The sequence below is a fragment of the Beta vulgaris genome, chromosome 2 (genome assembly GCF_026745355.1).
Source record: "Beta vulgaris subsp. vulgaris cultivar EL10 chromosome 2, EL10.2, whole genome shotgun sequence".
NCBI lineage: Eukaryota > Viridiplantae > Streptophyta > Magnoliopsida > Caryophyllales > Amaranthaceae > Beta > Beta vulgaris.
This window is the reverse complement of record NC_079203.1, coordinates 26619035-26637307: the sequence shown is the minus strand read 5'-3', so window position 1 is coordinate 26637307 and position 18273 is coordinate 26619035.

Sequence of the window (18273 nt, the reverse complement as noted above, 5' to 3'; positions counted from 1 at the left end):
TTAGATTAGTCCTTTCACTTTCCTATCCAAAAAGTGCTTCAATTAACAAAACAACTAATCCACTCCATAAACATAAAAAATAGGGGTGGGGGTGTTGGGGGAGGGGGTGTTAATCCAGGCCCATCATCAAGAATTAAAGACACTCATGATTTCCAACACCTCAACAGACCAACAATCACGAATTTTTTTTTGGTTGCCTACACTAGTAGAATAAATGCTTATTGTTGCGGGCGATTTTGGCCGCGCAACAATTAAGGGGGCAACAATAGGTAATAAATATATTGCTCCGGTTTTAAACTGCAACAATATTTGAACATATTGCTGCGGTTTCTGGGTAAAACCACAGCAATATATATATTTATATCATATTCCTAAAGTATATTGTTGTGGTTTCTAGAGAAAATCGCAGCAATATGCTGAAATTAATAATTAATTACAAGCATATTGTTGCAGTTTCTTGGAAAAACCGCAGCAATAGGTACAAGTGTAAGCAAATTTTTTTTTCTTTGCATTTTTCCATTAAATTCGAAAGATAAAAAAAACAGAAAATAGCAAAAAAATTAGAAACTTCCACCATAAAATGAAATGAAACTAACAAAGAAAAAAACAACAATAAGAAAACTGAACAAAGTAAAAAACAACAATAAGAAAACTGAACAAAAAAAACGAAAATGAAACTAATGAAGAAAAAAAATCTGAGATACAGAAAAATTACAAGAAACGAGAATTACACTACACTAAACAAACGAAAATGAGATAACTACACTAAACAAACAAATTTGAAACAATAAAAAACAAAAAAATCCCATCAGCAACACTCGACTAAAATATCAACCTGTATAAAATTTAACTATAAAATTTAAGTACAAAAAAATAAAGAAAACAAAAGAAGTATGGATGGCCGGCCACAATCCGCGCAGTTTGTCGCACAAACAAAATCGTCGGCAACCAACGTCGTAGTGAACAAAATCGTCCAAAATCGTCGCGCGTCCAGATCTGAAAATCGTCATTATCATCGGCAACCAATCGTCGTTGAAAATCGCACAAACAAAATCGCCGGCAACCAACCGTCGTTGAAATCGTCCAGATCTGAAAATCCAACCAAGAGTTCGTCGCACAAACACAATCGATATGCTTAGTGGACCACCCGAGTCTAGATCTGAAAATCCGCGCAGTTTGTCGCACAAACAAAATCGAACGCCCGCACAAAATTGAATGCGTGAAAGATTGACATCGAACGCCGGCACAAAATCGAACGCCGGCACAAAATTGAACGCGTGAAAGATTGACACCGAACGCCGGCAAAAATCGAACGTCGGCACAAAATCAAACGCGTGGAAGAGGGTTTAGAGAGAGAGGGAGAGTGGAGAGTGGCGTGAAAGAAATTGATGAGAGGGAGAGGTGTGAAAGAAATTGATGAAAGGGAGAGGGAGAGGCGTGAAAGAGATGAGAGGGAGAGGAGTGAAATGAGGCTGAACTAATGAGAGGGAGAGGAATGAAATGAGGCTGAACTGATGAGAGGGAAAGCAGTAAAATGAGGCTGAAACCCTAAATGAATCCTTTTTATATTAATCTAAAAGCCTATTGTTGCGATTTTTGGTAGGAACCGCATCAATAGGTCCAAATAATATTTTTTTTATATTATTTTAATATATTGTTGTGGTTTTTGATAGAAACAGAAGCAATATGTTTGGTCAAATGATGAAAAAAAATTCAAAAATTCCCTCTAAATCCATATTGCTGCGGTTTTCGGAAACCGCAGCAATATGGTTATTTTTTTTTTATTTTTCTTTTTATGTTATATATTGATGCGTATGGGTAAAACCGTAGCAATATCACCACATCAATAAACAATTATTCTACTAGTGTTATTTAGTTGTTATAGCCTTGGAAATTTCTAAACAAAAACACCGGAACGTATTAGAAGTGAAAGTAGGATAACGTATAGCACTAATAATTGTATTAGAGTCTACATAATAGGTTTTTATTTACAAAAGAATTTCTACTTATTTTATATCTATAGAGTCACTCCTAGCTTATTGAGACTGGTACTACCTTATAAATCATGCAATACTATATTATGTGAATGGTTAAGGACACAAATGCTACCTAGAATTTTTATACTAACACAAAAAGTGGACCACTATATCCATTTGCACGTTTGAGATAATAATAACAAATCTTTATTATATCTTAAGTATTAGTGTTAGACTGACATTATATGAAGTAATAGTAAAAGGGATGCTGAAGAAACAGAGTTATTTGTGACATGACATTATATGATTCATTATTCTATACTATTCTAGTAAATTTTAATTATTCCACTCTTTATTGCAGATTTTCATAAGACGACCATAAGTCTTTATGATACAATCAACAATTCACTGCATTTTCAATTAGGATTTGCCCTAGCCTCTTTAGGTGTTATAACTTTCTTAGTAGCCCAACACATGTATTCTTTACCTACTACAATAATTCAAAAAAGTGAACAATTGAATTGGATTCCTTTGGATGGTACCAACAAAATGGATTGCTAACTCCTATTTCTTAGTTAATTAATCCATCAACTTGCTATCGGACATTGCTTTTTTTTTTTGGATTCGATAATTTTCCATTGATGGATTTTACGAGGATGTTCATTGATAATCAGTTTTTCTTCAATCAAGTGAATGCTTTGGAATCCACTAGATGCAATGAAAATCAAATTGAGGAAAATCGGTTTGATGATTCTCAATTAGTGTTAATAGTTTCCAATTATGCTGATGCGGAAGATAAAGATAGAGAAGGGGACGAGGCGAATGCAGAGTTCCATATTATCAATAAAAGAGGGATAATCATTAATGAGGAAGAAGTATGTAGAAATATGCCTTGAATCATTGTGCATCGAAGTTGTTCGACAAAATGCGGCAAAGAACGTCTTCGGGGTTCCGCCCGATCGGGTCGGGCAAGGCCGCCCGATCGGGCCCGCAACGGAGAAGAAGCTGAAGAAAAGGGGGTTCGCCCGATGACATTGGGCGTGTTCGCCCGATCGGGCGAAGTACCGAATTACGACTCGGGCGACTTCGCCCGACCGGGCGCGCAACAAGTTCTGGCGAAGTTATAATTACCGCCCGATCGGGCGGGTTCGCCCGACCCGATCGGGCGACTGCCCGGTTAACGCGTTTTCGCGTTTTTCTGACGGGATATAAATACTCTGTTTATATTCTAGGGTTTCTTATCACGAAATACATTCTTTTCTCTCTGTAATCTGTTCTTCTCATATAATAAAATATTCTCCCTCTCTCTGCCGTGGACGTAGCCAAATTGGTGAACCACGTAAATCTGGTGTCTGATTTTATTGTTTTTGCATTCATAATTTGTTTCTCTCTCACGTCCGTTATAACAAATTGGTATCAAGAGCTTTGGTGATCGATCTGTGTGAGAAAGATGTCTGGGATGAATGTCAAAATTGATAAATTTACTGGGAGGAATAGTTTTAGTCTGTGGCAAATCAAGATGCGGGCTTTACTGAAGCAACAGGGGTTGTGGGCACCGTTGGCCAAGAAGGCAACGGATTCGGTTACCGCTGAGATGGAAATTCTGGAGGAGAAAGCACATTCAACAATTATGTTGTGTCTGTCTGACGACATAATTACTGAAGTTGCGGAGCAGGACACTGCTGCTGGTCTGTGGTTGCAGTTAGAGAGTTTGTACATGACGAAATCTCTAACCAACAAGTTGCTTTTGAAGCAACGTCTGTTCAGCCTGCGTATGCAGGAAGGTACGTCTTTAAGAGATCATTTAGATAAATTAAATACCATCTTACTAGATCTGCGAAATATTGATGTTAAAGTAGATGATGAGGATGCTGCTTTAATTCTGTTGGTATCTTTGCCTATGTCATATGAGAATTTTGTGGATTCATTTATTGTTGGTAAAGATAGTCTGTCGTTAGAAGAAGTAAGATCTGCTCTGCATACTAGAGAAGTCCGTCACCAGGCTTCTGGGTCTAGTACAGAAAATCAGGCATCTGGATTAGTAGTTACTGGAGGGAAGGGACAAAAGAAATCTGGTAAAAAGAAAACGAACTTTAAAAATTCGAATTCTAAAGGTCCTAAAACTACTGATATCTGTAATTACTGTAAGGAGAAGGGGCATTGGAAGAATGAGTGTCCTAAGAAAAAGAAACAGCAGGATAAAAGTGAAGGTTCTGCTGCTTTGGCAGAAACTGGAGGTGATTCTGAGGAAGATCTGGCCCTAGTAGTTAATAGCCAGTCACATTGTAGGGATGTGTGGGTTCTTGATTCTGGGGCATCGTATCATATTAGTCCATGCAGGGAGTGGTTCTCAAATTACAAGCAGATAGATGGAGGCAATGTTTCTATGGCTAACAGTGCTGCCTGCAAAGTAGTTGGGATAGGCTCTATAAGGGTGAGGACTCATGATGGTACACTCTGTACCTTGAACGAAGTTAGGCATGTTCCATTAATGACAAAGAATCTGATATCTCTGAGTCTTCTAGATAGTAAGGGGTTCAGTTTTCAAGGTGAAGGTGGAGCTATGAGTGTCTACAAGGGTTCAAAGGTGGTTCTGAAAGGTATTAAAGTTGGTACCTTATATATTCTTCAGGGGTCTACTATGACAGATTCTGCTGCTGTTGCATCATCTGAGATTCACAAGGAGGAGTTGACCAAGTTGTGGCATATGAGACTTGGGCACATGGGTGAAAGAGGGATGCAAATTCTGTCAAAAGGGATCTTCTATGTGGGCACAAGGTGCAGAGCCTAGAGTTTTGTGAACACTGTGTGTTTGGGAAGCTTCATCGCAGCAAGTTTCCAAAGGCGGTTCATACAACTAAAGGTACACTTGATTATATTCACTCTGATTGTTGGGGACCTTCCCGAGTTGCATCTATTGGAGGTCACAGGTATTTTGTGTCTATGATTGATGATTATTCAAGAATGACTTGGGTGATTATGATGAAGCATAAAAGTGATGCTTTCAAGAATTTCAAACAGTGGAAGGTTTTAGTGGAAAATCAAGTTGAAAGGAAGATCAAAAGGCTGCGAACTGATAATGGTCTGGAGTTCTGTTGGTCTGAGTTCGATGAGTTCTGCAAAAATGAAGGGATTGCTCGCCATCATACTGTTAGAAACACGCCACAACAGAATGGAGTTGCAGAACGCATGAATCAGACACTTCTGGAAGGGCAAGGTGCATGCTCTCAAATGCTGGGATGGCTAGGAGGTTTTGGGCAGAAGCTGTAAGTACAGCTTGCTATCTGATCAATCGGGGACCCCACACAGGTATTGACTGCAAGACACCTTATGAGGTGTGGTCTGGTAAGCCTGCAGATTACTCTTTGTTGAGAATTTTTGGTTCTACTGTCTATTATCATGTAAATGAGGGAAAATTAGAACCTAGAGCTAAGAAGGGTAGATTTGTTGGTTTTGGGATTGGGGTTAAGGGCTATAGAGTATGGTCACCTTCTGAAAATCGTGTCATACTTAGTAGGAATGTAATATTTGATGAAAATTCCATGCTTAACCCTTCTGTAAAGTCTACTGTGGAGTCCGTCAGTGGAGATGTTGATAAACAGGTGGAGCTGCAAGTCACTCAGGCTGAGAGTGAATCACAGCACCAAGGTGGAGAAGATCAACATGAAGAAGAGCCATCTGAAATTCATCAACCAAGCATAGCACTTGATAGAGCTAGAAGAGTTGGTGTGGGGCCTCCAAAGAGGTATGGTTTTGAAGATATGGTGGCCTATGCACTTCAGGTTGCTGAGGAGGTGGAGGTTGAAAATCATGAGCCATCCACCTATAAGGAAGCTGTTTCTGGAAGTGAGTCTACTTTATGGCTTGCTGCAATGGGAGATGAGATGGAATCTCTCGATAAAAATCAGACTTGGGAGTTAGTTAAACGTCCTAAGGAAAGGAAGATTGTGACATGCAAATGGGTCTTCAAGAAGAAAGAGGGGTCTTCACCTACTGAGGGGGTTAAATATAAAGCTCGGGTTGTTGCAAGAGGGTTCACACAAAGGGAAGGGGTAGATTATAATGAGATTTTCTCACCAGTAGTCAGACATACTTCCATCAGGGTGCTACTAGCAATGGTTGCACATCAGGATCTTGAACTTGAGCAACTAGATGTGAAAACAGCTTTCCTACATGGGGAGTTGGAAGAAGAGATTTATATGACACAACCAGATGGGTTCCAAGTTCCGGGAAAAGAAGACTATGTTTGCAGATTGAAGAAGTCCTTGTATGGGCTAAAGCATCCCTAGGCAGTGGTATAAGCGGTTTGACAGCTACATGATTGAGTTGGGCTACAACAGGAGTGAGTATGATTGCTGTGTGTACCATAACAAGTTGAGTGATGGTTCTTTCATATATCTGGTTCTGTATGTAGATGATATGCTTATAGCTGCTAAGGCTAAGTCTGATATTCAGAGGTTGAAGGGTCTTCTCAGTGCTGAGTTTGAGATGAAAGATTTGGGTGCTGCAAAGAAGATTTTGGGGATGGAGATCTATAGGGAAAGAAGTCAGAAGAAACTTTTCTTATCTCAGAAAGGTTATATTCAGAAGATTCTATCAAGGTTTGGCATGACAACTGCAAAGCCTATAGACACTCCAAGTGCTTCAAATAATCATTTGTCTGTGGCTTTTGCACCCAAAACTGCTGAGGAGAAGGAGTACATGAGTCGGGTTCCTTATGCTAGTGCAGTAGGGAGTTTGATGTACGCTATGGTTTGCACTAGGCCGGATCTTGCACATGCAGTCAGTGTAGTTAGTAGGTTCATGGGTGATCCTGGTAAGGAGCATTGGCAGGCAGTCAAGAGGATTTTTAGGTACCTAAGAGGTACTTCTGATGTTGGTCTCATTTATGGGAATGATACCCAGTGTTTAGTCACTGGTTATTCGGATTCTGATTATGCTGGAGATGTTGACAGTAGGAGGTCAATGACTGGTTATGTATTTACTCTTGGTGGTTCTGTCGTTAGTTGGAAGGCAACTTTGCAGGCTACAGTTACTTTGTCTACTACTGAAGCAGAGTACATGGCGTTGACAGCAGCTGCTAAAGAGGGAATATGGCTAAAGGACTAGTTAGTGATCTTGGGTTGCATCATGATCAGGCTACTGTTTACTGTGACAGTCTGAGTGCAATATGTTTAGCTAAGGATCAAGTCCATCATGAGAGGACTAAACATATTGAGTGAGATACCATTTCCTAAGGAGTGAGACTAGGATTAAGGTGAAAAAGGTAGGAACTGCTGATAATCCTGCTGACATGTTCACCAAGCCGGTTCCGCAGAGTAAGTTTCAACATTGTTTGGACTTACTCAATGTTCGTGATTGTTAATTGCCCTCCTTGGGCAATTCTGGGGTCCTTAGGGACTAATCTGGTCTGGTTGTCTTTTGGGAAATCTGGTGTTTGGGAGATTCTGGGCGTTGTGATCAATGCATCTGTTTTTGGGTTATTATGAGAGGATTCAAGTCAAGGTGGAGATTTGTAGAAATATGCCTTGAATCATTGTGCATCGAAGTTGTTCGACAAAATGCGCCAAGAACGTCTTCGGGGTTCCGCCCGATCGGGTCGGGAAGGCCGCCCGATCGGGCCCGCAACGAGAGAAGAAGCTGAAGTGAAAAGGGGGTTCGCCCGATGACATTGGGCGTGTTCGCCCGATCGGGCGAAGTACCGAATTACGACTCGGGCGACTTCGCCCGACCGGGCGCGCAACAAGTCTGGCGAAGTAATATTACCGCCCGATCGGGCGGGTTCGCCCGACCCGATCGGGCGGCTGCCCGGTTAACGCGTTTTCGCGTTTTTCTGACGGGATATAAATACTCTGTTTATATTCTAGGGTTTCTTATCACGAAATACATTCTTTTCTCTCTGTAATCTGTTCTTCTCATATAATAAAATATTCTCCCTCTCTCTGCCGTGGACGTAGCCAATTTGGTGAACCACGTAATTCTGGTGTCTGATTTTATTGTTTTTGCATTCATAATTTGTTTCTCTCTCACGTCCGTTATAACAAAGTAGATGCTTAAAATAATGTTGTTCCATCTAGTGCTCAAACTCCAGGGTTTACGCAATTAAGTGAAATTGATGAAGCTAAAATTAACAAATGGGTAACTTAAATTTCAACGACATCTTATAAAGCTGGTTTGGAGTTCTGTGTCGGTCAAGAATTTGCCAAAAAAGCTGCATTAACCGAAGCAGTCATTACTTACTCTCTGCAAAAGAATCAATGTCATAGAGTATGTGAATCAAGACCCCGTACAATCACTTTCATGTGTGGATGTACCCCTGAGGTTCTCGTAAAAACAACACATCAGACCTTTTCACAATTGTCTCGGTCTAAGGTCCTCATTCGACATGCGTTAGTGACAATCTTCCACTTGATCATTTAAATATGGGTTCCAAATTCATAAGTTATCATATTAAGAATCTTGTGGAAGCAGACATGTCCATAAAGGTAAGGGTGATAATTGAGGTCATAAAAAACAATTTCATTTTACAATATCATATAAGAAGTCCTGACTTGCAAAACAAAGAGCAACAACAGAAGTTTTTGGTAATTGGGAGAAATATTATGAGTTGCTTTCGCACTTCATGCAAGCTATGATAGAAGCTAATTCAAGAACTATTGTGCACTTTGCCAACCACCCAACAACAGATCATAACCTTGAGATTTTTCAGCGAGTTTTTTGGGCTTTCGAGCCTTCAATACAAGGTTTTGAACATTGTCGTCCACTTATCACTATTGATGGGACTCACTTATATGGTAAGTACAAAGAGACACTCTTTATTGCTATGAGTCTTGATGCAAATGATCAGTTATTCCCCCTTGCTTTTGCCATTACTGAAGGCAAAAATGGCTCAAGTTGGCCATGGTTTATGACATGTATCAAGAGATTTGTTACGCAAAAGAATAGGGTTGTGTGTTATCTCAATTTGACATAATGGTATCATGAAAGCAATGAATGAAGATCATAGTAGATGGAAAGAGCCATTTGCATATCATAGGCTTTGCATTTGCCATTTGACGTCAAATATAAACACGAAATTCAAGAATAGAGAACTAAAAAATAAAGTTGGCCGGATAGTTTGCCAACATCAGAAGAAATTTTTTGATAGAGGACTTAATACTATTGGTGAGATGAATGTTGAAGCTCTACGATATTTGGGTAAGATTGATATTTCCAAGTGGACCCTTTGTCATGATGGTGGCTATAGATACGGACTGAAAACAACCAACTTAGCTAAGGTGTTCAATAATGTTCTAAAAGGGGCACGCTTCTTACCTATAACAACTTGGGTAAAGCTTACTTTTTACAGAGTGAATTCTTATTTTGTGAAATGTCAAGATTTATCGAAGAAAAGGCTTCTTGATGGTCACTTATATAGTGAGAAACAAACAAAGGTCTTGGATGCTAATATAGCAAAAGCGGTACATCACAAAGTTGAACTATTCAACCACAATCATGGTATTACCAAGTCATAACGGGTTGAGGCGATAGAAGACCAAGAAAAGGTGGACATACTCATCCGGTGTATTTTAGCAACAAGACATGCACATGTAAAAAGCTTTAAATATATAAAACGGCATGTTCAAATGTGCTTGCTTGTTGTAGAGCTTACAGCTTATCCCCTAATCAATTCGTGGAGTCTTTTTTCTCATCTAGAGAATATATGGGTACTTATAATGGTGACTTTTATCTCATTCCCGACAAAGACTATTGGACCCAATATAATGGCCCAAGGGTTGTTTTTGACATTGAACTTAAACAAACAAGGGTGCGACCTTCAAAGCGCTTGCGAAATGAGATGGATGAAGTTAGTCGGGGAAGATAACATGTAGTATATGTCGGCAAAAAGGTCATAATAAGAAAACATGTTCATCAAGGTATTTAAATTATTTTTCAATGAGTATTTTTTTGATGCATGCTTTGTACTAAATAATGATATTTTCTCCATATTCCTATCATATATTGATAAAATTTAAGTATTAACATGAGTAGCTTTTAACATATCATATGCTGATAGAATATATATCATCAGAATAAAAATATGCATATGGCAGATCAAATGGAGCATCCTCGTCTGCTACTGAGACCAAATGATCGTTCTGTCATATGGAAGACGTTCAAAGCACGGATCAGCTACCTTAACTAGTTTGACATGGTTTGTACTATTATTGTAGAAATTTGATTAATTTTGGACGAATTTTGAAGAATTCTTTTATTTATTGGCAAACTCTTTCTTGTTTGTGGCAATAAAATGGTGCAACATTTCCTTATCTAGTCATTTTGTTATTCAAGATGTGAGATGTGTAGGGTACCCTTGTTGTTAGCAAAGATGACTTAAATTTGCAACCATCAATTTACACCTATAATAGTAGTATGTTGCAAAAGTTAAGACACACTGATATTATATGGGATGTATATGATGAAATGTATGAAAGCTACATATATCGCATAGAGCTGATTTATGAAGGAAATGATAGTGGGTGTCCATTGTTCATGTTGTAAAGTCTTTCTTTCGTATGATGATAAAGTATGAAATTATCCCTTGTGTATACAACTACAACATCCTAAACATGACAAATTATGTATGGCTGAAGGTGTACAAGAAGCTTTGAAGTTTAGAGAAAACATGGAGAAGAATGGTATTAAACCTCATATTGCAACCTGATATTTTAAAACTTTATGTTTGAATGTTGTGGCCAAACCTAACATGAACACCAAAATGGGGAAATAATTTATCCAAACCTTCATTTCACATCACCATATAGGAAATTGCTTTTATCTAAACACTAAATTGTAGAAATACTTTTAGTTGAACACTAAATAGGGAATTACTTTTTTTTTAGCACCAGTTCAAGAAAACGCTCCTTTAGGTGATGGTTAACAAGTCGAGTATAAAATTTTAACGAGCCTTAGCTTGACTCGGCTTGAAAGCTCATGAATAAACTGGAAAATTATTAAAATCGATCTTTAATGTAAAATATTAAGGAAAAATTGTCAAGAATAAGTTAACTTTTAGGCTACTTAAAATAAACAAACTTTACCCTCACTTAAAAGTTACCATTGATTTATTTTTTTCATTTTCTGATTTCCCACTTTGTATTTTTTCTCCCTTGATTTATTTTTTAAATCAATGTACAAGCTCTCTCTTCCACATTCACCTCCATATATGTATACCACTCCCGCTCCCCAACCCCAGAACCACTACACCCATCAACAGGGAATTGCATCCATTGCTCAACAAACTGATTTGACTTGATTGATCTAAAATCAAACAAACCCACAAACAATTTCAATTTAATATGAATTAGAGAAGCTCCAATCTGCTTAAGTACAACAACGGCTCACATTCCATATGAACTTAAGCACAAAACTTATAAAGATCAAAACTCTAAGCCAAAAAAGTACCCACAAATCTTCGAGCTACTAAGTCTATTGCATGCTACCTCCGTAATTTTTTTAGTTGCATGATTTTATTTTGTGGTACTATTCATCAACCAACTTTGTTAAACTATCTCATATTATAAAAAACATAGTTAAGTAGGAGTCTTGTTAGATTCGTCTCAATGCGAGGATTCCAAATATAAAATTTTATAATTTTTACTTATACCCAATAAGAGATATTAACATTCAAAGAATCGTTTCGACAAATATGAAAAAGCAAATGTTGTAACTAAAAAATACAAAGATAGTATTATTGGAACTAAAACAATAAGGTTAGCACTTAGTAAAACAAAAGATAAAATTCTTGAAAGCTGAAACATAGCAATAATAAATACCCAGAAAATTTGGACAATCAACAATGTCATATCAAAGACAAGATCAAGTAAAAAGAGCAAGTGATTTACCAAACACAACTCTAGAAAACCAACCCTTTAACCTTGAATTAGCAGGGGAGAAGAAGATATCAAAAGCAGAAAAACCAACTAAAAAATTTATGCAGTCAAACAAATAGGTTGTAGGGCCTTGAAACTTTCATATTAGCAAAGAAAGAATTAAATATCAGTTAGCAAGAATCATGGTATTGGCATTGACTTTGGGTATAACTGCTGGAGGAAAATCAGGAGGAAGTTAGAGATAACCAAGGCACTACATATCTTCGAGGGAGTTTGGCAGCATCTTTGAAGGATATTCCTTAGCATGCATATATATATATATATATATATATATATATATATATATGAGTCTTGTAACCTAAAAAACTACGTGAGTTATTAACTTATTACTGATTACTAGCTAGCCTCCATCTAGTTTTCTCTCTCTCCTTTTCATTCTCCATTGAACATACATAAAAACTCCTGTTTTATTGATTGAACTCACATACTTGTATTGACGGCGACATCATAATAGTGGATTGGTGATCAAGAGTGTAACCCGCGGTTTTTCCCATCATTTGGGTTTTCTGCGTCAACAATTGTTTGTCTTTCTGTTTTTTTATTTACGTTCTTGTTGATCATTATTTATTTTGCATTAGTTTAAGTATATTGTTCTTGTTGTTGGCTCCACAATAGCTTTTGCGTACTTGATACAAAATCGGCATAAACAATTTGGCGCCCACCGTGGGGCCTTCAGCAAGATCTCTATACATCGTTCATCACATTCTTTTTGTCTATCATTTCGTTTGTGCCTTCTCTTTTTTCTGTGTTTGCAATGGCAGGAGATTGGGTAACCACTCGATAAGTCATAGATGAACTCAGCCGCGTCAAGGCTGCTATGGCGGAATTGCAGAATAGCTTTGTCGCACCATGCATGGAGAATCAAAGCCTCAAATCTGCTCAAAAGTCCAAAGGCTCTAAGCGCCGCAACATAAGCGACATCTCCAAAATGCATGACGCCGACATCGAGCATGACGCCGTCATCGAGCATGATGCCGACATCGAGCATGACGCCGTCATGGAGCATGACGTCGACATCATTGGAGACCAGGCCAAGGGGCAACCGCGTTATGTCGCCGACGATCCCATCTAGCAGCGTCTTCAGCGACTAGAAGACATGATCGCCAGAATCCGGCGTCCCTTGCCCTATGGAGAAAACGACGCCGAACAGCTATGTGGACTCACCTTTTGCTGATTTTATTGCCATAGTCGAGGTTCCAAAGCGGTTCTCCGTCCCAACCATGAAGTTGTACGACGGCACTACAGATCCAAATGACCACGTCGCCTAATACAAACAACGGATGATCACCATCTCAATTCCTCGTAGCATGCGCGAGGCATGCATGTGTAAAGGATTCGGATCAACGTTGACTAGACCAGCCCTGCAGTGGTTCATCCACCTTGGCAACGGCACTATCTCTTCCTTTGCTCAAGTGATTAAAATTTTTAATTTACAGTTTGCTAGCAGTCGTAAGATGGAAAAACAGACTAGTGACTTACATAGAATCGTGCAAAAATCTGATGAATCCTTGAAAGAGTTTGTTCATAGGTTTAACAGGGAAAAAGTGTCGATTCAAAATTGCGACGTTAAGACGACGATTGAAGCTTTTCGACGAGGACTGAATGAAGACTCAGATTTGTACAAAGAGCTTACCAAGTATCCTTGTCCAACTTTCGAGGATGCTCAAGCCAAAGCCTCAGCCCAGATGCGATTGGAGGAAGACATGCAGTTAAGAAAGGAATTCTATGACATCGACAGCAGGAAGTCGATGCCAAACAAAGAAAGTTCGTGGCGTCCAAAGCCTTATGATCGTCCACAATAAGTTCATAGCGTCCGTCAGACTCATCAAGCCAACAACTGGAAAAACGATCCTAATTGGACGTCGTCCAAAAAGTGATGTCGACGTCAACAATTGTGACGACGTCTGGCAAGTGGACGTCATCCAAAAAGTGATGTCGACGTCAACAATTGCGACGGCGCCTGGCAAGTGGACGTCGTCCAAAAAGTGATGTCGGCGTCAACAATTGCGACGGCGTCTGACAATTGGACGTCGTCAATTATTTCATATCTCAAGGAGGGTAAGCACGTTCCCTAGAGTTGGAACGTCGTCCATCTTAAACTCTATCACTTTTAATCGTATTATATTGAGAACAAAAGGGACGCCACTACATGTAAGTAACCAAGAAGTTAAATTGAGTTATTTCATTTCATTTTGTTCTCAACATATTTTTATTTCTTTCGTATTTTAAGCGTTATTTCTTTATATTATACTAACTTGAGCGTCGTAGGACCGTTGGGGTAACCAACGATCATCTCACCTTTGTTGTATGAAGATATACATGGGGACGAGGATTAGTTGACAATCAACTTTGACACAATCGAACACCACAATGTTCACGTTCACCTGACGCCATCATCAGCATCGACGACGACATCATAGTTGACGCCGACCTTTATTATGATGGCGACAATTTTAAGCTGGGGCATCAAAGTTTGATGGCGTTCAGGCACACACAATATGACTTCTATACAAAAAGGGACACACACCTTAAGAAGTCATCACAACAGCATACAAAACACCACACGCAATTAATTAGAAGAGGCAATTTAACCCTTCTTAACAATTAACACTGCAAGTTGTTTCAAACATCAAAGGTACCCACACACATACATATACACATTCATACAAACATAAGGGCCCTACACTTGACGACATATCCTGGATGACAACATTTAGTTTTAATACTAAACCTCTAGTCATGATGGAAAAGTTACATACATTCATACATACATACAAAGATACTTACAAACATACATTTGCATAACACACAACAAAGATATACAACGACTTTTATACACAAAAACTAACACTCAAAACTAGTTTGTCTTCAAGGCATCTTTGTCCTCTACAACAGGGGCAGATTAAGCAGTTGTCGCCGTCTCAGCAGCGGCAGCGACGTCGTCAGGAAGCAGGTCGTTGAGAGTTCTAAAAACAGCAAGGAATTTATGGACGTCGTCTTCTGGAGTCCATGACGCCGTCTAACCTTCCGTGTTCTAGCATCTATTGCCTCCTTCAATGATGTCTCTTTGACGATTTTGGCGTCATCAAGGATGACGGCGGCAGTAGTTATTACAACAGCAGCGACGGCGGCAGACGACATGGTGTTCTCTGACGACAGCACATGAAAATAAGCAAGGAAACTAAGTAAAGACAGAGTGACGGCATCCGAAGGAACGAAATACACGAAGCCATTTGAAGGAGAAGATTTTGATGATGCCACTTCCCAAGACGGTTGAGCAAGTGTCATCAATTAGGGGTAATTATTGGACCTTGAAAATTTCATATTAGCAAGAAAGAATTAAATATCAGTTAGCAAGAATTATGGGATTGGCATTGACTTTGGGTATAACTGCTGGAGGAAAATCAGGAGGAAGTTAGAGATAACCAAGGCACTACCTATCTTCAAGGGAGTTTGGCAGCATCTTTGAAGGATATATATATATGAGTCTTGTAACCTAAAAAACTACGTGAGTTATTAACTTATTACTGATTACTAGCTAGCCTCCAGGCCCTCCACCTAGTTTTCTCTCTCTCCTTTTCATTCTCCATTAAACATACATAAAAACTCATGTTTTATTGATTGAACTCACATACTTGTATTGACGGCGACGTCATAATAGTGGATTGGTGATCAAGAGTGTCACCCGCGGTTTTCCCATCATTTGGGTTTTCCTCGTCAACAATTGTTTGTCTTTCTATTCTTTTATTTACGTTCTTGTTGATCATTATTTATTTCGCATTAGTTTAAGTATATTGTTCTTGTTGTTGGCTCCCCAATACCTTTTGCGTACTTGGTACAAAATCGGCATAAACACAGGTATGATGGACCAACTAGGTGTAAGAGTATTAGTGTAAATTATATACTGCGGTTAATATTAATTAAATCAGAGGAGTAAGTGGGTATGTAGATCAGAAAATGGGTAAAAAGATAACCTATCAAAGTTCTTGTCACTCGTTGGTCGAAACTTTCTTTATTCAATTTAAAAATGGTAGTGCGTGATGGACCTTATCCGGATTCGTTGATCCAAATTCGTTTTTTACGGATTTAGATCCTAAAATTTTGGACCACATGGACCCGGGTAGGATTTGGATCCTCCTTGGAAAAAACATATCTGGACCGAATACTAACTTATTACCCGAATTCGGATCCGTTTACCTGTTTTTATAATAATATTTTATTTAATATTATAATATTAATTACTATATATAATAACCAATTTTTGCTTGAATTTTGAATTATTGTTCTAATTAATGTGCGAATTTACTAGATAATTGAGTCCGAAAATGGATTGATAATTGTTAATTTTTCAAAAATAGTTGATTGATCTATAATTTTTGATAATTAAATAGTTGTAGTGGTTTTCATGGTTATTTTTATGAAATTACATGTAAGTTTTGGTTGATATTAGATGACTTTATTGTATAAAATTTTTAATTATTGTAAAAATTAGGATAATTTGAGAAAATAGGCACGGATCCGTTTACGACCCGAATCCATTGGATCTATACGAATCTGGATCTGAATACTCATTCTTATTATCCAATGGATCCGAGTAACATTTCCATCTCTAATTGAATTAGCAAAGTTTATGGAAATTATGGGTGGAAAAATTGATGACATTTTCTAATTATTATCGAGCAAAATTTAAGGAGTCAAAGCTTCAATCCTCCCTCTTACTCACTCGCACTTCCTCCCTGCCAATTTTGGTGTAAGTTCCGGCAAGTGAAATGAATCGTTTGCCTCCTGCGAACCACCGCTAGTTAAGTCGGGTGGTTGTTCCTTGTCTCTCCTGAAGAGATACATGTCCGCCCTTTTGCTTTCCTCTTTTTTTTAGAAGAATGGGTGGGTAGTTGACAGAGTGAGGAAAAAGGAAGTCAAAAGGTGAGAGGAAGATGGGTTCAACCGATTATCAGTAAAAGTAAAACAATCCATTTCAACTTTTTTTTTTTTTTTTTTTTTTTTTTTTTTTTTTTTTTACGAGAAGGAGTGTAAAGTTTGCTTATTCTAAGTTAATCCAAATTTTGCCTTATTTTGATAACACCATCTAAAAGTTAACTTATTTTGGGCAATTTTCCAAATATTAAATATACCATAATGCTTTGTAGGAGAATCTTTTTAGTAAACCTGGGTGTACCATGCTCATGGTACACCCAAGGCTATTTTCGCCAAATGAGCAAAATGAGCAAATAAGCAAAATGGGGAAATGAGCAAAATGAGCAAATTAAGCAAATGATCAAATGAGCAAATGAGTAAAATGAGCAGATGAACAAGTATTTCTACTCATTTAAGAAAATGAGTAAACTTGGTGCAAATGAGCAGTTACGAAAACGAACTAATTACAGGTGAGCAAAAAAGAAAATGAAGAAAGAGATGAAATGAATAGAAAAAAAAAATGGTTTTTTCACCAAATACCCCCGAGTTTTCATGAAATTCACCGGGTACCTCCGCACTTTTGAAAATACACGGGGTACCCCTCAGTTTCAACATAATACACCAGGATACCCTTAATGACTAACGGCGTTAACTGCCGTTAGTCATTAACCCCTTTTTGTTGTTTTCAACCCTAATTAACCCTAATCCTAACTCTAAACCCTAACCCTAACCCTAACTCTAAACCCTAACCCTAAACCACCCTCCCACCACCTTAGCAAACCCCACCCTACCCCCCCACCCCAGCAGACCCCCCTCCCCAACCACCGATCGCCCCCTCCCCACCCCAGCAACCCCTCCCCACCCCCGCAACCCCTTCCCTAACCCCCTCGCAGTCGCTCCCCTCGCAGCCGCCCACCCCACCAATCCCCCCACCCCGACGAGTCTCATTCCCCTCCCCCCACCCCCGTTTAGTTTCAATCCCCTCCCCGCACACCTGTCGAGTTTCAATTTTTCAGGGATTGATGAAGGAGCGAAAATTCGTCGGAGGTGAGAGGATCATGTGCGCGGCTGCAATGAGTGAAGGAGCGAAAATTGACGGAGGTGGGGAGGGGATCAAACTCGACGAAGGTGAAGGGAGGGGATCGAAAATCCAATGGGGGGTCGGTAGGTGGCGGTTGCGAGGGTGTTAGGGAAAGGGCTGCTGGGGTGGGGAGGAGGGCGGCCGTGGTTGGGAGAGGGGGGTCTGCTGGGTGGTGGATAGGTGGGTTGGGAGGGGGTTGGCTGGGGTGGTGGGGAGGGTGGTGGGTGGATGGGGTGGTGGGGAGGTGGTTAGGGTTTAGGGTTAGGGTTTAGAGTTAGGGTTAGGGTTAGGGTTAGGTTAGTGGTTAATTAGGGTTGAAAACAACAAAAAAGGGGTTAATGACTAACGGCAGTTAACGACTGTTAACGCC